Source organism: Hyla sarda, unplaced genomic scaffold (genome assembly GCF_029499605.1).
Source record: "Hyla sarda isolate aHylSar1 unplaced genomic scaffold, aHylSar1.hap1 scaffold_445, whole genome shotgun sequence".
Classification (NCBI taxonomy): Eukaryota; Metazoa; Chordata; class Amphibia; order Anura; family Hylidae; genus Hyla; species Hyla sarda.
Window position 1 is genome coordinate 204,254 of NW_026610458.1, and position 26,035 is coordinate 230,288.

The 26,035-nt window shown below is 47.5% G+C and overlaps 10 non-coding genes across 10 annotated transcripts; all 10 read right to left on the minus strand.

Annotated features, from left to right (window-relative positions):
- Window positions 1-1,100: 1,100 nt before the first annotated feature.
- On the minus strand, window positions 1,101-1,291 carry LOC130334797 (U2 spliceosomal RNA). The gene has a single exon (XR_008876541.1). It is a non-coding gene; the product is annotated as a U2 spliceosomal RNA (small nuclear RNA).
- A 2,086-nt stretch (window positions 1,292-3,377) lies between these two features.
- On the minus strand, window positions 3,378-3,568 carry LOC130334798 (U2 spliceosomal RNA). Its single transcript, XR_008876542.1, has one exon. It is a non-coding gene; the product is annotated as a U2 spliceosomal RNA (small nuclear RNA).
- Window positions 3,569-5,651: 2,083 nt separating this feature from the next.
- Window positions 5,652-5,842, minus strand: LOC130334799 (U2 spliceosomal RNA). Its single transcript, XR_008876543.1, has one exon. It is a non-coding gene; the product is annotated as a U2 spliceosomal RNA (small nuclear RNA).
- A 2,094-nt stretch (window positions 5,843-7,936) lies between these two features.
- Window positions 7,937-8,127, minus strand: LOC130334800 (U2 spliceosomal RNA). The gene has a single exon (XR_008876544.1). It is a non-coding gene; the product is annotated as a U2 spliceosomal RNA (small nuclear RNA).
- Window positions 8,128-10,231: 2,104 nt separating this feature from the next.
- Window positions 10,232-10,422, minus strand: LOC130334801 (U2 spliceosomal RNA). The gene has a single exon (XR_008876545.1). It is a non-coding gene; the product is annotated as a U2 spliceosomal RNA (small nuclear RNA).
- A 2,097-nt stretch (window positions 10,423-12,519) lies between these two features.
- Window positions 12,520-12,710, minus strand: LOC130334802 (U2 spliceosomal RNA). Its single transcript, XR_008876546.1, has one exon. It is a non-coding gene; the product is annotated as a U2 spliceosomal RNA (small nuclear RNA).
- Window positions 12,711-17,961: 5,251 nt separating this feature from the next.
- Window positions 17,962-18,152, minus strand: LOC130334803 (U2 spliceosomal RNA). The gene has a single exon (XR_008876547.1). It is a non-coding gene; the product is annotated as a U2 spliceosomal RNA (small nuclear RNA).
- A 2,090-nt stretch (window positions 18,153-20,242) lies between these two features.
- LOC130334806 (U2 spliceosomal RNA) lies at window positions 20,243-20,433 on the minus strand. The gene has a single exon (XR_008876549.1). It is a non-coding gene; the product is annotated as a U2 spliceosomal RNA (small nuclear RNA).
- A 2,092-nt stretch (window positions 20,434-22,525) lies between these two features.
- On the minus strand, window positions 22,526-22,717 carry LOC130334825 (U2 spliceosomal RNA). The gene has a single exon (XR_008876567.1). It is a non-coding gene; the product is annotated as a U2 spliceosomal RNA (small nuclear RNA).
- Window positions 22,718-24,811: 2,094 nt separating this feature from the next.
- LOC130334807 (U2 spliceosomal RNA) lies at window positions 24,812-25,002 on the minus strand. The gene has a single exon (XR_008876550.1). It is a non-coding gene; the product is annotated as a U2 spliceosomal RNA (small nuclear RNA).
- Between the last annotated feature and the right edge of the window lie 1,033 nt (window positions 25,003-26,035).

Here is a 26,035-nt window from a genome sequence, read left to right on the forward strand (position 1 = left end):
CGTTTTTCTCCTTTTCGCCTCTTTTCTGGGCGTATTATTCTTCTTTTTCTTCTTTTTTTTCGTCTAATGCATACCCCATCAGTGCAGCAATGCTTATTCAATACCGCCAGCAGATGGAGACACTGGGGGATAATTTTCTAAGGATTTATACAGATTTTTCCTGTCTGAATTTGTCGCACAGAAAGTTGCAGGCCAAATATGTGTGACATTTCTGCGACTTTAGCTTCTAGAGCATTTTTACAACATTATACATAGGTGCTGAATACATAAAAAGCGACTGTTCAGCGACAGACAAGTCGCATCGGCTGAAAGTAGGCCAGAATGTCAGTCCATGTTGGAGCAGGTTTAGATACAGTCTAAAGCATAGATCTCAAAGTCTGTGCACAGAATTTAGCAAGGGCCTCGCACCTTCTGATGCATCAGGTAGGTGCACAATAGCATAGCCTAACCCTCTGTACTTTGGTCTATATTGATGCGGGACATAGACAGCCAGCTGATGACCAATCCATTAGTGCAATGGATGGCTGGAAGCATTTGTCTTTGCCTTTGCAATACCACAGAAGCAATGCATGGTCAATGTACAGCAATGACACACCTGTGTGAACAGCCAGGAGACCCCCCCCCCCCCCCCCCCCCCATGTTATGTTACATAGTTACATAGTTAGTACGGTCGAAAAAAGACATATGTCCATCAAGTTCAACCAGGGAATTAAGGGGTAGGGGTGTGGCGCGATATTGGGGAAGGGATGAGATTTTATATTTCTTCATAAGCATTAATCTTATTTTGTCAATTAGGAACATTCAGCACCCACCCGCTATCAAGGCAGCTGCCTATCATGTCATGCCCTACCTGCACAGGTGTGCTGGCTACTCAAATGATCCAATTAAGGAGGCCATTTAGTCAGCAGCAGCAGAAGTCCTGTGCCTGGACGCTCCAACAGGGGCCAGACACAAGCAGAAGCAGAAGCAGCAGAAGCAGCAGCAGCACCACCTTTTGTTTTTTGGCTGCAGCAGCAGCAAGGCCCACAGGGCTGGCTAGCTGGCTAGCCAGCAAGCAGGTAGCAATGAAAGTAGGAATCTTTCTTTTTAACCCTGTAAGGGGGTGGTGCACTGTACCCGAAGATACTGCCATATCGGGTCAATGCATAGGGCGACGGAAGCAAGCTTCGAAATCGGCCCCCGTTCTCAAAAATCCATTTAATATATGGTCCCCAGATAGGGGACGTATCAGATATTAAACTGATAAGAACAGATACTACACTTGATCTTAGCCAAAAGGCCGAGAAGCGATAACCGTGAAAGGGGCGGGCCCAACAAGGTCCCCTTCATGGGCACTATCACTGCTTGCTGTCAGGGAGGCTGCCAGACAATTTTCCATGCACACTCTGGGCTGGGGGGCAGTCAACCACCAGTACACACAGCAGAACCTAAACCCATACCATTATTGCTAAGCAGCAAGACAGGGGCCCATTGCACTCCCACGGGGCCTTTTTAAATGCAATCCATAACCCGGATTTGCCAGGAACCCTTCTTACTCCTCCTACTTGCATGTGACACTGGGCTTAGGATCTGCATAGGAAACACACACACAAGCACACACCTACCTTTGTTGCCTGCAGATGCCTCCTTGGCTGTCCCCAAACGGTATCAAACCAACACCCACGGGAAGCTGTAAGCATAGAGGACATGCCTGCACCCCATTGGACTTACCTGTGTGGGTTAAATCCGGGTTATTTGACAACCTATGGCGGTGATGGTTCTGCTCAGGCAGAGCAGTGCTGATGCTCCTCATAAAGCTGTCGCTGCTGTGAAGGTTCTAGGTGACATCACAAATCCCTATGGTTACATACACAACAAAGCTGGGTTGTTGTTGTTTACACTCTGCAAGGCCTGTGGAAGTGAGTGACATCATAGCACTGTAGTTCTGAGGGTTCAAGATGGATGCAACAATCTCCTGTTGCTTCTATGAAGGCCGTAATAGACGACATCACCAAACAGCTCCATAGTCACATACACAGCAAAGGAGAGATGTTGTTTACACCTAGTGATGTCAGTGGTATTGAGTGACATCACAGCACAGTGCTAAGGCTCCTGGGCCTGGACACAGCAGCGGCTGCAATATCTCAACGGAGAATACGTTTATATCTATGTGTGTGTGTGCGCATATATATATATATATATATATATATATATATATATATATATATATTTCTCCGCCGAAATCACTTTTAAACCCATTTCCACCTTTTTTTCCCTTCTCTTCCTCTTACTTTTTTTTCACGTTTTTTTACGTTTTTCTCCTTTTCGCCTCTTTTCTGGGCGTATTATTCTTCTTTTTCTTCTTTTTTTTCGTCTAATGCATACCCCATCAGTGCAGCAATGCTTATTCAATACCGCCAGCAGATGGAGACACTGGGGGATAATTTTCTAAGGATTTATACTGATTTTTCCTGTCTGAATTTGTCGCACAGAAAGTTGCAGGCCAAATATGTGTGACATTTCTGCGACTTTAGCTTCTAGAGCATTTTTACAACATTATACATAGGTGCTGAATACATAAAAAGCGACTGTTCAGCGACAGACAAGTCGCATCGGCTGAAAGTAGGCCAGAATGTCAGTCCATGTTGGAGCAGGTTTAGATACAGTCTAAAGCATAGATCTCAAAGTCTGTGCACAGAATTTAGCAAGGGCCTCGCACCTTCTGATGCATCAGGTAGGTGCACAATAGCATAGCCTAACCCTCTGTACTTTGGTCTATATTGATGCGGGACATAGACAGCCAGCTGATGACCAATCCATTAGTGCAATGGATGGCTGGAAGCATTTGTCTTTGCCTTTGCAATACCACAGAAGCAATGCATGGTCAATGTACAGCAATGACACACCTGTGTGAACAGCCAGGAGACCCCCCCCCATGTTATGTTACATAGTTACATAGTTAGTACGGTCGAAAAAAGACATATGTCCATCAAGTTCAACCAGGGAATTAAGGGGTAGGGGTGTGGCGCGATATTGGGGAAGGGATGAGATTTTATATTTCTTCATAAGCATTAATCTTATTTTGTCAATTAGGAACATTCAGCACCCACCCGCTATCAAGGCAGCTGCCTATCATGTCATGCCCTACCTGCACAGGTGTGCTGGCTACTCAAATGATCCAATTAAGGAGGCCATTTAGTCAGCAGCAGCAGAAGTCCTGTGCCTGGACGCTCCAACAGGGGCCAGACACAAGCAGAAGCAGAAGCAGCAGAAGCAGCAGCAGCACCACCTTTTGTTTTTTGGCTGCAGCAGCAGCAAGGCCCACAGGGCTGGCTAGCTGGCTAGCCAGCAAGCAGGTAGCAATGAAAGTAGGAATCTTTCTTTTTAACCCTGTAAGGGGGTGGTGCACTGTACCCGAAGATACTGCCATATCGGGTCAATGCATAGGGCGACGGAAGCAAGCTTCGAAATCGGCCCCCGTTCTCAAAAATCCATTTAATATATGGTCCCCAGATAGGGGACGTATCAGATATTAAACTGATAAGAACAGATACTACACTTGATCTTAGCCAAAAGGCCGAGAAGCGATAACCGTGAAAGGGGCGGGCCCAACAAGGTCCCCTTCATGGGCACTATCACTGCTTGCTGTCAGGGAGGCTGCCAGACAATTTTCCATGCACACTCTGGGCTGGGGGGCAGTCAACCACCAGTACACACAGCAGAACCTAAACCCATACCATTATTGCTAAGCAGCAAGACAGGGGCCCATTGCACTCCCACGGGGCCTTTTTAAATGCAATCCATAACCCGGATTTGCCAGGAACCCTTCTTACTCCTCCTACTTGCATGTGACACTGGGCTTAGGATCTGCATAGGAAACACACACACAAGCACACACCTACCTTTGTTGCCTGCAGATGCCTCCTTGGCTGTCCCCAAACGGTATCAAACCAACACCCACGGGAAGCTGTAAGCATAGAGGACATGCCTGCACCCCATTGGACTTACCTGTGTGGGTTAAATCCGGGTTATTTGACAACCTATGGCGGTGATGGTTCTGCTCAGGCAGAGCAGTGCTGATGCTCCTCATAAAGCTGTCGCTGCTGTGAAGGTTCTAGGTGACATCACAAATCCCTATGGTTACATACACAACAAAGCTGGGTTGTTGTTGTTTACACTCTGCAAGGCCTGTGGAAGTGAGTGACATCATAGCACTGTAGTTCTGAGGGTTCAAGATGGATGCAACAATCTCCTGTTGCTTCTATGAAGGCCGTAATAGACGACATCACCAAACAGCTCCATAGTCACATACACAGCAAAGGAGAGATGTTGTTTACACCTAGTGATGTCAGTGGTATTGAGTGACATCACAGCACAGTGCTAAGGCTCCTGGGCCTGGACACAGCAGCGGCTGCAATATCTCAACGGAGAATACGTTTATATCTATGTGTGTGTGTGCGCATATATATATATATATATATATATATATATATATATTTCTCCGCCGAAATCACTTTTAAACCCATTTCCACCTTTTTTTCCCTTCTCTTCCTCTTACTTTTTTTTCACGTTTTTTTACGTTTTTCTCCTTTTCGCCTCTTTTCTGGGCGTATTATTCTTCTTTTTCTTCTTTTTTTTCGTCTAATGCATACCCCATCAGTGCAGCAATGCTTATTCAATACCGCCAGCAGATGGAGACACTGGGGGATAATTTTCTAAGGATTTATACTGATTTTTCCTGTCTGAATTTGTCGCACAGAAAGTTGCAGGCCAAATATGTGTGACATTTCTGCGACTTTAGCTTCTAGAGCATTTTTACAACATTATACATAGGTGCTGAATACATAAAAAGCGACTGTTCAGCGACAGACAAGTCGCATCGGCTGAAAGTAGGCCAGAATGTCAGTCCATGTTGGAGCAGGTTTAGATACAGTCTAAAGCATAGATCTCAAAGTCTGTGCACAGAATTTAGCAAGGGCCTCGCACCTTCTGATGCATCAGGTAGGTGCACAATAGCATAGCCTAACCCTCTGTACTTTGGTCTATATTGGCGGGACATAGACAGCCAGCTGATGACCAATCCATTAGTGCAATGGATGGCTGGAAGCATTTGTCTTTGCCTTTGCAATACCACAGAAGCAATGCATGGTCAATGTACAGCGCAATGACACACCTGTGTGAACAGCCAGGAGACCCCTCCCCCCCCCCCATGTTATGTTACATAGTTACATAGTTAGTACGGTCGAAAAAAGACATATGTCCATCAAGTTCAACCAGGGAATTAAGGGGTAGGGGTGTGGCGCGATATTGGGGAAGGGATGAGATTTTATATTTCTTCATAAGCATTAATCTTATTTTGTCAATTAGGAACATTCAGCACCCACCCGCTATCAAGGCAGCTGCCTATCATGTCATGCCCTACCTGCACAGGTGTGCTGGCTACTCAAATGATCCAATTAAGGAGGCCATTTAGTCAGCAGCAGCAGAAGTCCTGTGCCTGGACGCTCCAACAGGGGCCAGACACAAGCAGAAGCAGAAGCAGCAGAAGCAGCAGCAGCACCACCTTTTGTTTTTTGGCTGCAGCAGCAGCAAGGCCCACAGAGCTGGCTAGCTGGCTAGCCAGCAAGCAGGTAGCAATGAAAGTAGGAATCTTTCTTTTTAACCCTGTAAGGGGGTGGTGCACTGTACCCGAAGATACTGCCATATCGGGTCAATGCATAGGGCGACGGAAGCAAGCTTCGAAATCGGCCCCCGTTCTCAAAAATCCATTTAATATATGGTCCCCAGATAGGGGACGTATCAGATATTAAACTGATAAGAACAGATACTACACTTGATCTTAGCCAAAAGGCCGAGAAGCGATAACCGTGAAAGGGGCGGGCCCAACAAGGTCCCCTTCATGGGCACTATCACTGCTTGCTGTCAGGGAGGCTGCCAGACAATTTTCCATGCACACTCTGGGCTGGGGGGCAGTCAACCACCAGTACACACAGCAGAACCTAAACCCATACCATTATTGCTAAGCAGCAAGACAGGGGCCCATTGCACTCCCACGGGGCCTTTTTAAATGCAATCCATAACCCGGATTTGCCAGGAACCCTTCTTACTCCTCCTACTTGCATGTGACACTGGGCTTAGGATCTGCATAGGAAACACACACACAAGCACACACCTACCTTTGTTGCCTGCAGATGCCTCCTTGGCTGTCCCCAAACGGTATCAAACCAACACCCACGGGAAGCTGTAAGCATAGAGGACATGCCTGCACCCCATTGGACTTACCTGTGTGGGTTAAATCCGGGTTATTTGACAACCTATGGCGGTGATGGTTCTGCTCAGGCAGAGCAGTGCTGATGCTCCTCATAAAGCTGTCGCTGCTGTGAAGGTTCTAGGTGACATCACAAATCCCTATGGTTACATACACAACAAAGCTGGGTTGTTGTTGTTTACACTCTGCAAGGCCTGTGGAAGTGAGTGACATCATAGCACTGTAGTTCTGAGGGTTCAAGATGGATGCAACAATCTCCTGTTGCTTCTATGAAGGCCGTAATAGACGACATCACCAAACAGCTCCATAGTCACATACACAGCAAAGGAGAGATGTTGTTTACACCTAGTGATGTCAGTGGTATTGAGTGACATCACAGCACAGTGCTAAGGCTCCTGGGCCTGGACACAGCAGCGGCTGCAATATCTCAACGGAGAATACGTTTATATCTATGTGTGTGTGTGCGCATATATATATATATATATATATATATATATATATATATATATATATTTCTCCGCCGAAATCACTTTTAAACCCATTTCCACCTTTTTTTCCCTTCTCTTCCTCTTACTTTTTTTTCACGTTTTTTTACGTTTTTCTCCTTTTCGCCTCTTTTCTGGGCGTATTATTCTTCTTTTTCTTCTTTTTTTTCGTCTAATGCATACCCCATCAGTGCAGCAATGCTTATTCAATACCGCCAGCAGATGGAGACACTGGGGGATAATTTTCTAAGGATTTATACAGATTTTTCCTGTCTGAATTTGTCGCACAGAAAGTTGCAGGCCAAATATGTGTGACATTTCTGCGACTTTAGCTTCTAGAGCATTTTTACAACATTATACATAGGTGCTGAATACATAAAAAGCGACTGTTCAGCGACAGACAAGTCGCATCGGCTGAAAGTAGGCCAGAATGTCAGTCCATGTTGGAGCAGGTTTAGATACAGTCTAAAGCATAGATCTCAAAGTCTGTGCACAGAATTTAGCAAGGGCCTCGCACCTTCTGATGCATCAGGTAGGTGCACAATAGCATAGCCTAACCCTCTGTACTTTGGTCTATATTGATGCGGGACATAGACAGCCAGCTGATGACCAATCCATTAGTGCAATGGATGGCTGGAAGCATTTGTCTTTGCCTTTGCAATACCACAGAAGCAATGCATGGTCAATGTACAGCAATGACACACCTGTGTGAACAGCCAGGAGACCCCCCCCCCCCCCCCCATGTTATGTTACATAGTTACATAGTTAGTACGGTCGAAAAAAGACATATGTCCATCAAGTTCAACCAGGGAATTAAGGGGTAGGGGTGTGGCGCGATATTGGGGAAGGGATGAGATTTTATATTTCTTCATGAGCATTAATCTTATTTTGTCAATTAGGAACATTCAGCACCCACCCGCTATCAAGGCAGCTGCCTATCATGTCATGCCCTACCTGCACAGGTGTGCTGGCTACTCAAATGATCCAATTAAGGAGGCCATTTAGTCAGCAGCAGCAGAAGTCCTGTGCCTGGACGCTCCAACAGGGGCCAGACACAAGCAGAAGCAGAAGCAGCAGAAGCAGCAGCAGCACCACCTTTTGTTTTTTGGCTGCAGCAGCAGCAAGGCCCACAGGGCTGGCTAGCTGGCTAGCCAGCAAGCAGGTAGCAATGAAAGTAGGAATCTTTCTTTTTAACCCTGTAAGGGGGTGGTGCACTGTACCCGAAGATACTGCCATATCGGGTCAATGCATAGGGCGACGGAAGCAAGCTTCGAAATCGGCCCCCGTTCTCAAAAATCCATTTAATATATGGTCCCCAGATAGGGGACGTATCAGATATTAAACTGATAAGAACAGATACTACACTTGATCTTAGCCAAAAGGCCGAGAAGCGATAACCGTGAAAGGGGCGGGCCCAACAAGGTCCTCTTCATGGGCACTATCACTGCTTGCTGTCAGGGAGGCTGCCAGACAATTTTCCATGCACACTCTGGGCTGGGGGGCAGTCAACCACCAGTACACACAGCAGAACCTAAACCCATACCATTATTGCTAAGCAGCAAGACAGGGGCCCATTGCACTCCCACGGGGCCTTTTTAAATGCAATCCATAACCCGGATTTGCCAGGAACCCTTCTTACTCCTCCTACTTGCATGTGACACTGGGCTTAGGATCTGCATAGGAAACACACACACAAGCACACACCTACCTTTGTTGCCTGCAGATGCCTCCTTGGCTGTCCCCAAACGGTATCAAACCAACACCCACGGGAAGCTGTAAGCATAGAGGACATGCCTGCACCCCATTGGACTTACCTGTGTGGGTTAAATCCGGGTTATTTGACAACCTATGGCGGTGATGGTTCTGCTCAGGCAGAGCAGTGCTGATGCTCCTCATAAAGCTGTCGCTGCTGTGAAGGTTCTAGGTGACATCACAAATCCCTATGGTTACATACACAACAAAGCTGGGTTGTTGTTGTTTACACTCTGCAAGGCCTGTGGAAGTGAGTGACATCATAGCACTGTAGTTCTGAGGGTTCAAGATGGATGCAACAATCTCCTGTTGCTTCTATGAAGGCCGTAATAGACGACATCACCAAACAGCTCCATAGTCACATACACAGCAAAGGAGAGATGTTGTTTACACCTAGTGATGTCAGTGGTATTGAGTGACATCACAGCACAGTGCTAAGGCTCCTGGGCCTGGACACAGCAGCGGCTGCAATATCTCAACGGAGAATACGTTTATATCTATGTGTGTGTGTGCGCATATATATATATATATATATATATATATATATATATATATATATATATTTCTCCGCCGAAATCACTTTTAAACCCATTTCCACCTTTTTTTCCCTTCTCTTCCTCTTACTTTTTTTTCACGTTTTTTTACGTTTTTCTCCTTTTCGCCTCTTTTCTGGGCGTATTATTCTTCTTTTTCTTCTTTTTTTTCGTCTAATGCATACCCCATCAGTGCAGCAATGCTTATTCAATACCGCCAGCAGATGGAGACACTGGGGGATAATTTTCTAAGGATTTATACTGATTTTTCCTGTCTGAATTTGTCGCACAGAAAGTTGCAGGCCAAATATGTGTGACATTTCTGCGACTTTAGCTTCTAGAGCATTTTTACAACATTATACATAGGTGCTGAATACATAAAAAGCGACTGTTCAGCGACAGACAAGTCGCATCGGCTGAAAGTAGGCCAGAATGTCAGTCCATGTTGGAGCAGGTTTAGATACAGTCTAAAGCATAGATCTCAAAGTCTGTGCACAGAATTTAGCAAGGGCCTCGCACCTTCTGATGCATCAGGTAGGTGCACAATAGCATAGCCTAACCCTCTGTACTTTGGTCTATATTGATGCGGGACATAGACAGCCAGCTGATGACCAATCCATTAGTGCAATGGATGGCTGGAAGCATTTGTCTTTGCCTTTGCAATACCACAGAAGCAATGCATGGTCAATGTACAGCAATGACACACCTGTGTGAACAGCCAGGAGACCCCCCCCCCCCCCCCCCCCCATGTTATGTTACATAGTTACATAGTTAGTACGGTCGAAAAAAGACATATGTCCATCAAGTTCAACCAGGGAATTAAGGGGTAGGGGTGTGGGCGCGATATTGGGGAAGGGATGAGATTTTATATTTCTTCATAAGCATTAATCTTATTTTGTCAATTAGGAACATTCAGCACCCACCCGCTATCAAGGCAGCTGCCTATCATGTCATGCCCTACCTGCACAGGTGTGCTGGCTACTCAAATGATCCAATTAAGGAGGCCATTTAGTCAGCAGCAGCAGAAGTCCTGTGCCTGGACGCTCCAACAGGGGCCAGACACAAGCAGAAGCAGAAGCAGCAGAAGCAGCAGCAGCACCACCTTTTGTTTTTTGGCTGCAGCAGCAGCAGCAAGGCCCACAGGGCTGGCTAGCTGGCTAGCCAGCAAGCAGGTAGCAATGAAAGTAGGAATCTTTCTTTTTAACCCTGTAAGGGGGTGGTGCACTGTACCCGAAGATACTGCCATATCGGGTCAATGCATAGGGCGACGGAAGCAAGCTTCGAAATCGGCCCCCGTTCTCAAAAATCCATTTAATATATGGTCCCCAGATAGGGGACGTATCAGATATTAAACTGATAAGAACAGATACTACACTTGATCTTAGCCAAAAGGCCGAGAAGCGATAACCGTGAAAGGGGCGGGCCCAACAAGGTCCCCTTCATGGGCACTATCACTGCTTGCTGTCAGGGAGGCTGCCAGACAATTTTCCATGCACACTCTGGGCTGGGGGGCAGTCAACCACCAGTACACACAGCAGAACCTAAACCCATACCATTATTGCTAAGCAGCAAGACAGGGGCCCATTGCACTCCCACGGGGCCTTTTTAAATGCAATCCATAACCCGGATTTGCCAGGAACCCTTCTTACTCCTCCTACTTGCATGTGACACTGGGCTTAGGATCTGCATAGGAAACACACACACAAGCACACACCTACCTTTGTTGCCTGCAGATGCCTCCTTGGCTGTCCCCAAACGGTATCAAACCAACACCCACGGGAAGCTGTAAGCATAGAGGACATGCCTGCACCCCATTGGACTTACCTGTGTTGGTTAAATCCGGGTTATTTGACAACCTATGGCGGTGATGGTTCTGCTCAGGCAGAGCAGTGCTGATGCTCCTCATAAAGCTGTCGCTGCTGTGAAGGTTCTAGGTGACATCACAAATCCCTATGGTTACATACACAACAAAGCTGGGTTGTTGTTGTTTACACTCTGCAAGGCCTGTGGAAGTGAGTGACATCATAGCACTGTAGTTCTGAGGGTTCAAGATGGATGCAACAATCTCCTGTTGCTTCTATGAAGGCCGTAATAGACGACATCACCAAACAGCTCCATAGTCACATACACAGCAAAGGAGAGATGTTGTTTACACCTAGTGATGTCAGTGGTATTGAGTGACATCACAGCACAGTGCTAAGGCTCCTGGGCCTGGACACAGCAGCGGCTGCAATATCTCAACGGAGAATACGTTTATATCTATGTGTGTGTGCGCATATATATATATATATATATATATATATATATATATATATTTCTCCGCCGAAATCACTTTTAAACCCATTTCCACCTTTTTTTCCCTTCTCTTCCTCTTACTTTTTTTTCACGTTTTTTTACGTTTTTCTCCTTTTCGCCTCTTTTCTGGGCGTATTATTCTTCTTTTTCTTCTTTTTTTTCGTCTAATGCATACCCCATCAGTGCAGCAATGCTTATTCAATACCGCCAGCAGATGGAGACACTGGGGGATAATTTTCTAAGGATTTATACAGATTTTTCCTGTCTGAATTTGTCGCACAGAAAGTTGCAGGCCAAATATGTGTGACATTTCTGCGACTTTAGCTTCTAGAGCATTTTTACAACATTATACATAGGTGCTGAATACATAAAAAGCGACTGTTCAGCGACAGACAAGTCGCATCGGCTGAAAGTAGGCCAGAATGTCAGTCCATGTTGGAGCAGGTTTAGATACAGTCTAAAGCATAGATCTCAAAGTCTGTGCACAGAATTTAGCAAGGGCCTCGCACCTTCTGATGCATCAGGTAGGTGCACTATAGCATAGCCTAACCCTCTGTACTTTGGTCTATATTGATGCGGGACATAGACAGCCAGCTGATGACCAATCCATTAGTGCAATGGATGGCTGGAAGCATTTGTCTTTGCCTTTGCAATACCACAGAAGCAATGCATGGTCAATGTACAGCAATGACACACCTGTGTGAACAGCCAGGAGACCCCCCCCCCCCCCCCCCCATGTTATGTTACATAGTTACATAGTTAGTACGGTCGAAAAAAGACATATGTCCATCAAGTTCAACCAGGGAATTAAGGGGTAGGGGTGTGGCGCGATATTGGGGAAGGGATGAGATTTTATATTTCTTCATAAGCATTAATCTTATTTTGTCAATTAGGAACATTCAGCACCCACCCGCTATCAAGGCAGCTGCCTATCATGTCATGCCCTACCTGCACAGGTGTGCTGGCTACTCAAATGATCCAATTAAGGAGGCCATTTAGTCAGCAGCAGCAGAAGTCCTGTGCCTGGACGCTCCAACAGGGGCCAGACACAAGCAGAAGCAGAAGCAGCAGAAGCAGCAGAAGCAGCAGCAGCACCACCTTTTGTTTTTTGGCTGCAGCAGCAGCAAGGCCCACAGGGCTGGCTAGCTGGCTAGCCAGCAAGCAGGTAGCAATGAAAGTAGGAATCTTTCTTTTTAACCCTGTAAGGGGGTGGTGCACTGTACCCGAAGATACTGCCATATCGGGTCAATGCATAGGGCGACGGAAGCAAGCTTCGAAATCGGCCCCCGTTCTCAAAAATCCATTTAATATATGGTCCCCAGATAGGGGACGTATCAGATATTAAACTGATAAGAACAGATACTACACTTGATCTTAGCCAAAAGGCCGAGAAGCGATAACCGTGAAAGGGGCGGGCCCAACAAGGTCCCCTTCATGGGCACTATCACTGCTTGCTGTCAGGGAGGCTGCCAGACAATTTTCCATGCACACTCTGGGCTGGGGGGCAGTCAACCACCAGTACACACAGCAGAACCTAAACCCATACCATTATTGCTAAGCAGCAAGACAGGGGCCCATTGCACTCCCACGGGGCCTTTTTAAATGCAATCCATAACCCGGATTTGCCAGGAACCCTTCTTACTCCTCCTACTTGCATGTGACACTGGGCTTAGGATCTGCATAGGAAACACACACACAAGCACACACCTACCTTTGTTGCCTGCAGATGCCTCCTTGGCTGTCCCCAAACGGTATCAAACCAACACCCACGGGAAGCTGTAAGCATAGAGGACATGCCTGCACCCCATTGGACTTACCTGTGTTGGTTAAATCCGGGTTATTTGACAACCTATGGCGGTGATGGTTCTGCTCAGGCAGAGCAGTGCTGATGCTCCTCATAAAGCTGTCGCTGCTGTGAAGGTTCTAGGTGACATCACAAATCCCTATGGTTACATACACAACAAAGCTGGGTTGTTGTTGTTTACACTCTGCAAGGCCTGTGGAAGTGAGTGACATCATAGCACTGTAGTTCTGAGGGTTCAAGATGGATGCAACAATCTCCTGTTGCTTCTATGAAGGCCGTAATAGACGACATCACCAAACAGCTCCATAGTCACATACACAGCAAAGGAGAGATGTTGTTTACACCTAGTGATGTCAGTGGTATTGAGTGACATCACAGCACAGTGCTAAGGCTCCTGGGCCTGGACACAGCAGCGGCTGCAATATCTCAACGGAGAATACGTTTATATCTATGTGTGTGTGTGCGCATATATATATATATATATATATATATATATATATATATATATATATTTCTCCGCCGAAATCACTTTTAAACCCATTTCCACCTTTTTTTCCCTTCTCTTCCTCTTACTTTTTTTTCACGTTTTTTTACGTTTTTCTCCTTTTCGCCTCTTTTCTGGGCGTATTATTCTTCTTTTTCTTCTTTTTTTTCGTCTAATGCATACCCCATCAGTGCAGCAATGCTTATTCAATACCGCCAGCAGATGGAGACTGTTACGCCTAGCGCTCCGGGTCCCCGCTCCTCCCCGGAGCGCTCACGGCGTCTTTCTCCCTGCAGCTCCCCGGTCAGCGCTGACCGGGAGCGCTGCTCTGCCATGGCCGTTGGGGATGCGATTCGCACAGCGGGACGCGCCCGCTCGCGAATCGCATCCCAGGTCACTTACCCGTTCCCGTCTCCTGCAGTCATGTGCTGGCGCGCGCGGCTCCGCTCTCTAGGGCGCGCGCGCGCCAGCTCCCTGAGACTTAAAGGGCCAGTGCACCAATGATTGGTGCCTGGCCCAATTAGCTTAATTGGTTCCCACCTGTTCCCTGGCTATATCTAGTCTCCTCCCTTGCACTCCCTTGCCGGATCTTGTTGCCTTAGTGCCAGTGAAAGCGTTCCTTGTGTGTTTAATAGCCTGTGTACCAGTACCTTTGCTATCTCCCCTGACTACGAACCTTGCCGCCTGCCCCCGACCTTCTGCTACGTCCGACCTTGCTACTGCCTACTCCCTTGTACCTCGCCTTTCTTCAGTATCTTCAGCAGCCAGAGAGGTGAGCCGTTGCTAGTGGATACGACCTGGTCACTACCGCCGCAGCAAGACCATCCCGCTTTGCGGCGGGCTCTGGTGAAAACCTGTAGTGGCTTAGAACCGGTCCACTAGCGCGGTCCTCGCCAATCCCTCTCTGGCACAGAGGATCCACCTCCTGCCAGCCGGCATCGTGACAGTAGATCCGGCCATGGATCCCGCTGAAGTTCCTCTGCCAGCTGCCGCCGACCTCCCTACATTGGTCGCCCGACAAGAGCACCAGCTGTCGTACTTGACCACCATGCTACAGCAGCTCCAGTCACAGCAACAGCAGCAACAGTCACAGCTACAGCAAGTTCAGTCTCAGCTACAGCAGCAACAACCATCTCCTCCGCCAGCTCCTGCACCCCTTCCGCAGCGACTGGCCACTCCTAGCCTCCGCCTGTCTTTGCCAGACAAATTTAATGGGGACTCTAAGTTTTGCCGTGGCTTCCTTTCGCAATGTTCTCTGCACTTGGAGATGATGTCGGACCTGTTTCCTACTGAAAGGTCTAAGGTGGCTTTCGTAGTCAGCCTTCTCTCTGGAAAAGCCCTGTCATGGGCCACACCGCTCTGGGACCGCAATGACCCCGTCACTGCCTCTGTTCACTCCTTCTTCTCGGAAATTCGAAGTGTCTTTGAGGAACCTGCCCGAGCCTCTTCTGCTGAGACTGCCCTGCTGAACCTGGTCCAGGGTAATTCCTCCGTTGGCGAGTACGCCATACAATTCCGTACTCTTGCTTCAGAACTTTCCTGGAATAATGAGGCTCTCTGCGCGACCTTTAAAAAAGGCCTATCCAGCAACATTAAAGATGTTCTGGCCGCACGAGAGACTCCTGCTAACCTGCATGAACTCATTCATCTAGCCACTCGCATTGACATGCGTTTTTCTGAGAGGCATCAAGAGCTCCGCCAGGAAAAAGACTTAGATCTCTGGCCACCTCTCCCACAGTCTCCACTGCAATCTGCGCCTAGGCCTCCCGCCGAGGAGGCCATGCAAGTGGATCGGTCTCGCCTGACCCTGGAAGAGAGGAATCGCCGTAAGGAAGAGAATCTTTGTCTGTACTGTGCCAGTACTGAACATTTTCTGGTGGATTGCCCAATCCGTCCTCCACGTCTGGGAAACGCACGCTCGCACTCTGCTCTCGTGGGTGTGGCGTCTCTTGATGCCAAGTCGGCTTCTCCACGTCTCACGGTACCTGTTCGGATTTCCACTTCAGCCAGCTCTCCCCTCTCAGCCGTGGCCTGCCTGGACTCTGGAGCTTCTGGGAATTTTATTCGGGACTCCTTTGTGAATAAATTCCGTATTCCGGTGACCCGTCTTGTCAAGCCACTCCGCATTTCCGCGGTCAACGGAGCCAGGTTGGACTGTACCATACGTTTCCGCACGGAGCCCCTTCTTATGAGCATCGGATCTCATCACGAGAGGATTGAACTTTTGGTCCTCCCCAATTGCACCTCGGAGATTCTCCTTGGACTTCCCTGGCTTCAACTTCATTCCCCAACCCTGGATTGGTCCACTGGGGAGATCAAGAGTTGGGGGTCCTCTTGTTCCAAGAACTGTCTAAAACCGGTTCCCAGTAACCCTTGCCGTAACTCTGTGGTTCCTCCTGTATCCGGTCCCCCTAAGGTCATTAAGGACTCTGCCTGCCACAGGAAATGCCCTTCCCCCCCTCCCAGTTCCATCAGGCAAGCTTCTGTGTCCCCTCATGGCCCTCGTCCTGGTGTCACACTGCCCCGTGCCAGGTCTCGCCCTCTGCCCTCTCTCCCCATTCCTACTCCTGCGGTTCTGCCTGCCGTTGAGGAATCCCTCCATCCTTTCCCGGTGTCCTCATCCCAGGGGAGGCAGTTACCCGATAAAGAGAAGGGGAGACCTAAGGGGGGGGGTACTGTTACGCCTAGCGCTCCGGGTCCCCGCTCCTCCCCGGAGCGCTCACGGCGTCTTTCTCCCTGCAGCTCCCCGGTCAGCGCTGACCGGGAGCGCTGCTCTGCCATGGCCGTTGGGGATGCGATTCGCACAGCGGGACGCGCCCGCTCGCGAATCGCATCCCAGGTCACTTACCCGTTCCCGTCTCCTGCAGTCATGTGCTGGCGCGCGCGGCTCCGCTCTCTAGGGCGCGCGCGCGCCAGCTCCCTGAGACTTAAAGGGCCAGTGCACCAATGATTGGTGCCTGGCCCAATTAGCTTAATTGGTTCCCACCTGTTCCCTGGCTATATCTAGTCTCCTCCCTTGCACTCCCTTGCCGGATCTTGTTGCCTTAGTGCCAGTGAAAGCGTTCCTTGTGTGTTTAATAGCCTGTGTACCAGTACCTTTGCTATCTCCCCTGACTACGAACCTTGCCGCCTGCCCCCGACCTTCTGCTACGTCCGACCTTGCTACTGCCTACTCCCTTGTACCTCGCCTTTCTTCAGTATCTTCAGCAGCCAGAGAGGTGAGCCGTTGCTAGTGGATACGACCTGGTCACTACCGCCGCAGCAAGACCATCCCGCTTTGCGGCGGGCTCTGGTGAAAACCTGTAGTGGCTTAGAACCGGTCCACTAGCGCGGTCCTCGCCAATCCCTCTCTGGCACAGAGGATCCACCTCCTGCCAGCCGGCATCGTGACAGAGACACTGGGGGATAATTTTCTAAGGATTTATACTGATTTTTCCTGTCTGAATTTGTCGCACAGAAAGTTGCAGGCCAAATATGTGTGACATTTCTGCGACTTTAGCTTCTAGAGCATTTTTACAACATTATACATAGGTGCTGAATACATAAAAAGCGACTGTTCAGCGACAGACAAGTCGCATCGGCTGAAAGTAGGCCAGAATGTCAGTCCATGTTGGAGCAGGTTTAGATACAGTCTAAAGCATAGATCTCAAAGTCTGTGCACAGAATTTAGCAAGGGCCTCGCACCTTCTGATGCATCAGGTAGGTGCACAATAGCATAGCCTAACCCTCTGTACTTTGGTCTATATTGATGCGGGACATAGACAGCCAGCTGATGACCAATCCATTAGTGCAATGGATGGCTGGAAGCATTTGTCTTTGCCTTTGCAATACCACAGAAGCAATGCATGGTCAATGTACAGCAATGACACACCTGTGTGAACAGCCAGGAGACCCCCCCATGTTATGTTACATAGTTACATAGTTAGTACGGTCGAAAAAAGACATATGTCCATCAAGTTCAACCAGGGAATTAAGGGGTAGGGGTGTGGCGCGATATTGGGGAAGGGATGAGATTTTATATTTCTTCATAAGCATTAATCTTATTTTGTCAATTAGGAACATTCAGCACCCACCCGCTATCAAGGCAGCTGCCTATCATGTCATGCCCTACCTGCACAGGTGTGCTGGCTACTCAAATGATCCAATTAAGGAGGCCATTTAGTCAGCAGCAGCAGAAGTCCTGTGCCTGGACGCTCCAACAGGGGCCAGACACAAGCAGAAGCAGAAGCAGCAGAAGCAGCAGCAGCACCACCTTTTGTTTTTTGGCTGCAGCAGCAGCAAGGCCCACAGGGCTGGCTAGCTGGCTAGCCAGCAAGCAGGTAGCAATGAAAGTAGGAATCTTTCTTTTTAACCCTGTAAGGGGGTGGTGCACTGTACCCGAAGATACTGCCATATCGGGTCAATGCATAGGGCGACGGAAGCAAGCTTCGAAATCGGCCCCCGTTCTCAAAAATCCATTTAATATATGGTCCCCAGATAGGGGACGTATCAGATATTAAACTGATAAGAACAGATACTACACTTGATCTTAGCCAAAAGGCCGAGAAGCGATAACCGTGAAAGGGGCGGGCCCAACAAGGTCCCCTTCATGGGCACTATCACTGCTTGCTGTCAGGGAGGCTGCCAGACAATTTTCCATGCACACTCTGGGCTGGGGGGCAGTCAACCACCAGTACACACAGCAGAACCTAAACCCATACCATTATTGCTAAGCAGCAAGACAGGGGCCCATTGCACTCCCACGGGGCCTTTTTAAATGCAATCCATAACCCGGATTTGCCAGGAACCCTTCTTACTCCTCCTACTTGCATGTGACACTGGGCTTAGGATCTGCATAGGAAACACACACACAAGCACACACCTACCTTTGTTGCCTGCAGATGCCTCCTTGGCTGTCCCCAAACGGTATCAAACCAACACCCACGGGAAGCTGTAAGCATAGAGGACATGCCTGCACCCCATTGGACTTACCTGTGTGGGTTAAATCCGGGTTATTTGACAACCTATGGCGGTGATGGTTCTGCTCAGGCAGAGCAGTGCTGATGCTCCTCATAAAGCTGTCGCTGCTGTGAAGGTTCTAGGTGACATCACAAATCCCTATGGTTACATACACAACAAAGCTGGGTTGTTGTTGTTTACACTCTGCAAGGCCTGTGGAAGTGAGTGACATCATAGCACTGTAGTTCTGAGGGTTCAAGATGGATGCAACAATCTCCTGTTGCTTCTATGAAGGCCGTAATAGACGACATCACCAAACAGCTCCATAGTCACATACACAGCAAAGGAGAGATGTTGTTTACACCTAGTGATGTCAGTGGTATTGAGTGACATCACAGCACAGTGCTAAGGCTCCTGGGCCTGGACACAGCAGCGGCTGCAATATCTCAACGGAGAATACGTTTATATCTATGTGTGTGTGTGCGCATATATATATATATATATATATATATATATATATATATATATATATTTCTCCGCCGAAATCACTTTTAAACCCATTTCCACCTTTTTTTCCCTTCTCTTCCTCTTACTTTTTTTTCACGTTTTTTTACGTTTTTCTCCTTTTCGCCTCTTTTCTGGGCGTATTATTCTTCTTTTTCTTCTTTTTTTTCGTCTAATGCATACCCCATCAGTGCAGCAATGCTTATTCAATACAGCCAGCAGATGGAGACACTGGGGGATAATTTTCTAAGGATTTATACTGATTTTTCCTGTCTGAATTTGTCGCACAGAAAGTTGCAGGCCAAATATGTGTGACATTTCTGCGACTTTAGCTTCTAGAGCATTTTTACAACATTATACATAGGTGCTGAATACATAAAAAGCGACTGTTCAGCGACAGACAAGTCGCATCGGCTGAAAGTAGGCCAGAATGTCAGTCCATGTTGGAGCAGGTTTAGATACAGTCTAAAGCATAGATCTCAAAGTCTGTGCACAGAATTTAGCAAGGGCCTCGCACCTTCTGATGCATCAGGTAGGTGCACAATAGCATAGCCTAACCCTCTGTACTTTGGTCTATATTGATGCGGGACATAGACAGCCAGCTGATGACCAATCCATTAGTGCAATGGATGGCTGGAAGCATTTGTCTTTGCCTTTGCAATACCACAGAAGCAATGCATGGTCAATGTACAGCAATGACACACCTGTGTGAACAGCCAGGAGACCCCCCCCCCCCATGTTATGTTACATAGTTACATAGTTAGTACGGTCGAAAAAAGACATATGTCCATCAAGTTCAACCAGGGAATTAAGGGGTAGGGGTGTGGCGCGATATTGGGGAAGGGATGAGATTTTATATTTCTTCATAAGCATTAATCTTATTTTGTCAATTAGGAACATTCAGCACCCACCCGCTATCAAGGCAGCTGCCTATCATGTCATGCCCTACCTGCACAGGTGTGCTGGCTACTCAAATGATCCAATTAAGGAGGCCATTTAGTCAGCAGCAGCAGAAGTCCTGTGCCTGGACGCTCCAACAGGGGCCAGACACAAGCAGAAGCAGAAGCAGCAGAAGCAGCAGCAGCACCACCTTTTGTTTTTTTGGCTGCAGCAGCAGCAAGGCCCACAGGGCTGGCTAGCTGGCTAGCCAGCAAGCAGGTAGCAATGAAAGTAGGAATCTTTCTTTTTAACCCTGTAAGGGGGTGGTGCACTGTACCCGAAGATACTGCCATATCGGGTCAATGCATAGGGCGACGGAAGCAAGCTTCGAAATCGGCCCCCGTTCTCAAAAATCCATTTAATATATGGTCCCCAGATAGGGGACGTATCAGATATTAAACTGATAAGAACAGATACTACACTTGATCTTAGCCAAAAGGCCGAGAAGCGATAACCGTGAAAGGGGCGGGCCCAACAAGGTCCCCTTCATGGGCACTATCACTGCTTGCTGTCAGGGAGGCTGCCAGACAATTTTCCATGCACACTCTGGGCTGGGGGGCAGTCAACCACCAGTACACACAGCAGAACCTAAACCCATACCATTATTGCTAAGCAGCAAGACAGGGGCCCATTGCACTCCCACGGGGCCTTTTTAAATGCAATCCATAACCCGGATTTGCCAGGAACCCTTCTTACTCCTCCTACTTGCATGTGACACTGGGCTTAGGATCTGCATAGGAAACACACACACAAGCACACACCTACCTTTGTTGCCTGCAGATGCCTCCTTGGCTGTCCCCAAACGGTATCAAACCAACACCCACGGGAAGCTGTAAGCATAGAGGACATGCCTGCACCCCATTGGACTTACCTGTGTGGGTTAAATCCGGGTTATTTGACAACCTATGGCGGTGATGGTTCTGCTCAGGCAGAGCAGTGCTGATGCTCCTCATAAAGCTGTCGCTGCTGTGAAGGTTCTAGGTGACATCACAAATCCCTATGGTTACATACACAACAAAGCTGGGTTGTTGTTGTTTACACTCTGCAAGGCCTGTGGAAGTGAGTGACATCATAGCACTGTAGTTCTGAGGGTTCAAGATGGATGCAACAATCTCCTGTTGCTTCTATGAAGGCCGTAATAGACGACATCACCAAACAGCTCCATAGTCACATACACAGCAAAGGAGAGATGTTGTTTACACCTAGTGATGTCAGTGGTATTGAGTGACATCACAGCACAGTGCTAAGGCTCCTGGGCCTGGACACAGCAGCGGCTGCAATATCTCAACGGAGAATACGTTTATATCTATGTGTGTGTGTGCGCATATATATATATATATATATATATATATATATATATATATATATATATATATATTTCTCCGCCGAAATCACTTTTAAACCCATTTCCACCTTTTTTTCCCTTCTCTTCCTCTTACTTTTTTTTCACGTTTTTTTACGTTTTTCTCCTTTTCGCCTCTTTTCTGGGCGTATTATTCTTCTTTTTCTTCTTTTTTTTCGTCTAATGCATACCCCATCAGTGCAGCAATGCTTATTCAATACCGCCAGCAGATGGAGACACTGGGGGATAATTTTCTAAGGATTTATACTGATTTTTCCTGTCTGAATTTGTCGCACAGAAAGTTGCAGGCCAAATATGTGTGACATTTCTGCGACTTTAGCTTCTAGAGCATTTTTACAACATTATACATAGGTGCTGAATACATAAAAAGCGACTGTTCAGCGACAGACAAGTCGCATCGGCTGAAAGTAGGCCAGAATGTCAGTCCATGTTGGAGCAGGTTTAGATACAGTCTAAAGCATAGATCTCAAAGTCTGTGCACAGAATTTAGCAAGGGCCTTGCACCTTCTGATGCATCAGGTAGGTGCACAATAGCATAGCCTAACCCTCTGTACTTTGGTCTATATTGATGCGGGACATAGACAGCCAGCTGATGACCAATCCATTAGTGCAATGGATGGCTGGAAGCATTTGTCTTTGCCTTTGCAATACACAGAAGCAATGCATGGTCAATGTACAGCAATGACACACCTGTGTGAACAGCCAGGAGACCCCCCCCCATGTTATGTTACATAGTTACATAGTTAGTACGGTCGAAAAAAGACATATGTCCATCAAGTTCAACCAGGGAATTAAGGGGTAGGGGTGTGGCGCGATATTGGGGAAGGGATGAGATTTTATATTTCTTCATAAGCATTAATCTTATTTTGTCAATTAGAACATTCAGCACCCACCCGCTATCAAGGCAGCTGCCTATCATGTCATGCCCTACCTGCACAGGTGTGCTGGCTACTCAAATGATCCAATTAAGGAGGCCATTTAGTCAGCAGCAGCAGAAGTCCTGTGCCTGGACGCTCCAACAGGGGCCAGACACAAGCAGAAGCAGAAGCAGCAGAAGCAGCAGCAGCACCACCTTTTGTTTTTTGGCTGCAGCAGCAGCAAGGCCCACAGGGCTGGCTAGCTGGCTAGCCAGCAAGCAGGTAGCAATGAAAGTAGGAATCTTTCTTTTTAACCCTGTAAGGGGGTGGTGCACTGTACCCGAAGATACTGCCATATCGGGTCAATGCATAGGGCGACGGAAGCAAGCTTCGAAATCGGCCCTCGTTCTCAAAAATCCATTTAATATATGGTCCCCAGATAGGGGACGTATCAGATATTAAAACTGATAAGAACAGATACTACACTTGATCTTAGCCAAAAGGCCGAGAAGCGATAACCGTGAAAGGGGCGGCCCAACAAGGTCCCCTTCATGGGCACTATCACTGCTTGCTGTCAGGGAGGCTGCCAGAAAATTTTCCATGCACACTCTGGGCTGGGGGGCAGTCAACCACCAGTACACACAGCAGAACCTAAACCCATACCATTATTGCTAAGCAGCAAGACAGGGGCCCATTGCACTCCCACGGGGCCTTTTTAAATGCAATCCATAACCCGGATTTGCCAGGAACCCTTCTTACTCCTCCTACTTGCATGTGACACTGGGCTTAGGATCTGCATAGGAAACACACACACAAGCACACACCTACCTTTGTTGCCTGCAGATGCCTCCTTGGCTGTCCCCAAACGGTATCAAACCAACACCCACGGGAAGCTGTAAGCATAGAGGACATGCCTGCACCCCATTGGACTTACCTGTGTGGGGTTAAATCCGGGTTATTTGACAACCTATGGCGGTGATGGTTCTGCTCAGCAGAGCAGTGCTGATGCTCCTCATAAAGCTGTCGCTGCTGTGAAGGTTCTAGGTGACATCACAAATCCCTATGGTTACATACACAACAAAGCTGGGTTGTTGTTGTTTACACTCTGCAAGGCCTGTGGAAGTGAGTGACATCATAGCACTGTAGTTCTGAGGGTTCAAGATGGATGCAACAATCTCCTGTTGCTTCTATGAAGGCCGTAATAGACGACATCACCAAACAGCTCCATAGTCACATACACAGCAAAGGAGAGATGTTGTTTACACCTAGTGATGTCAGTGGTATTGAGTGACATCACAGCACAGTGCTAAGGCTCCTGGGCCTGGACACAGCAGCGGCTGCAATATCTCAACGGAGAATACGTTTATATCTATGTGTGTGTGTGCGCATATATATATATATATATATATATATATATATATATATATTTCTCCGCCGAAATCACTTTTAAACCCATTTCCACCTTTTTTTCCCTTCTCTTCCTCTTACTTTTTTTTCACGTTTTTTTACGTTTTTCTCCTTTTCGCCTCTTTTCTGGGCGTATTATTCTTCTTTTTCTTCTTTTTTTTCGTCTAATGCATACCCCATCAGTGCAGCAATGCTTATTCAATACCGCCAGCAGATGGAGACACTGGGGGATAATTTTCTAAGGATTTATACTGATTTTTCCTGTCTGAATTTGTCGCACAGAAAGTTGCAGGCCAAATATGTGTGACATTTCTGCGACTTTAGCTTCTAGAGCATTTTTACAACATTATACATAGGTGCTGAATACATAAAAAGCGACTGTTCAGCGACAGACAAGTCGCATCGGCTGAAAGTAGGCCAGAATGTCAGTCCATGTTGGAGCAGGTTTAGATACAGTCTAAAGCATAGATCTCAAAGTCTGTGCACAGAATTTAGCAAGGGCCTCGCACCTTCTGATGCATCAGGTAGGTGCACAATAGCATAGCCTAACCCTCTGTACTTTGGTCTATATTGATGCGGGACATAGACAGCCAGCTGATGACCAATCCATTAGTGCAATGGATGGCTGGAAGCATTTGTCTTTGCCTTTGCAATACCACAGAAGCAATGCATGGTCAATGTACAGCAATGACACACCTGTGTGAACAGCCAGGAGACCCCCCCCCCCCCCCCCCCCCATGTTATGTTACATAGTTACATAGTTAGTACGGTCGAAAAAAGACATATGTCCATCAAGTTCAACCAGGGAATTAAGGGGTAGGGGTGTGGCGCGATATTGGGGAAGGGATGAGATTTTATATTTCTTCATAAGCATTAATCTTATTTTGTCAATTAGGAACATTCAGCACCCACCCGCTATCAAGGCAGCTGCCTATCATGTCATGCCCTACCTGCACAGGTGTGCTGGCTACTCAAATGATCCAATTAAGGAGGCCATTTAGTCAGCAGCAGCAGAAGTCCTGTGCCTGGACGCTCCAACAGGGGCCAGACACAAGCAGAAGCAGAAGCAGCAGAAGCAGCAGCAGCAGCACCACCTTTTGTTTTTTGGCTGCAGCAGCAGCAAGGCCCACAGGGCTGGCTAGCTGGCTAGCCAGCAAGCAGGTAGCAATGAAAGTAGGAATCTTTCTTTTTAACCCTGTAAGGGGGTGGTGCACTGTACCCGAAGATACTGCCATATCGGGTCAATGCATAGGGCGACGGAAGCAAGCTTCGAAATCGGCCCCCGTTCTCAAAAATCCATTTAATATATGGTCCCCAGATAGGGGACGTATCAGATATTAAACTGATAAGAACAGATACTACACTTGATCTTAGCCAAAAGGCCGAGAAGCGATAACCGTGAAAGGGGCGGGCCCAACAAGGTCCCCTTCATGGGCACTATCACTGCTTGCTGTCAGGGAGGCTGCCAGACAATTTTCCATGCACACTCTGGGCTGGGGGGCAGTCAACCACCAGTACACACAGCAGAACCTAAACCCATACCATTATTGCTAAGCAGCAAGACAGGGGCCCATTGCACTCCCACGGGGCCTTTTTAAATGCAATCCATAACCCGGATTTGCCAGGAACCCTTCTTACTCCTCCTACTTGCATGTGACACTGGGCTTAGGATCTGCATAGGAAACACACACACAAGCACACACCTACCTTTGTTGCCTGCAGATGCCTCCTTGGCTGTCCCCAAACGGTATCAAACCAACACCCACGGGAAGCTGTAAGCATAGAGGACATGCCTGCACCCCATTGGACTTACCTGTGTGGGTTAAATCCGGGTTATTTGACAACCTATGGCGGTGATGGTTCTGCTCAGGCAGAGCAGTGCTGATGCTCCTCATAAAGCTGTCGCTGCTGTGAAGGTTCTAGGTGACATCACAAATCCCTATGGTTACATACACAACAAAGCTGGGTTGTTGTTGTTTACACTCTGCAAGGCCTGTGGAAGTGAGTGACATCATAGCACTGTAGTTCTGAGGGTTCAAGATGGATGCAACAATCTCCTGTTGCTTCTATGAAGGCCGTAATAGACGACATCACCAAACAGCTCCATAGTCACATACACAGCAAAGGAGAGATGTTGTTTACACCTAGTGATGTCAGTGGTATTGAGTGACATCACAGCACAGTGCTAAGGCTCCTGGGCCTGGACACAGCAGCGGCTGCAATATCTCAACGGAGAATACGTTTATATCTATGTGTGTGTGTGCGCATATATATATATATATATATATATATATATATATATATATATATATATATATATTTCTCCGCCGAAATCACTTTTAAACCCATTTCCACCTTTTTTTCCCTTCTCTTCCTCTTACTTTTTTTTCACGTTTTTTTACGTTTTTCTCCTTTTCGCCTCTTTTC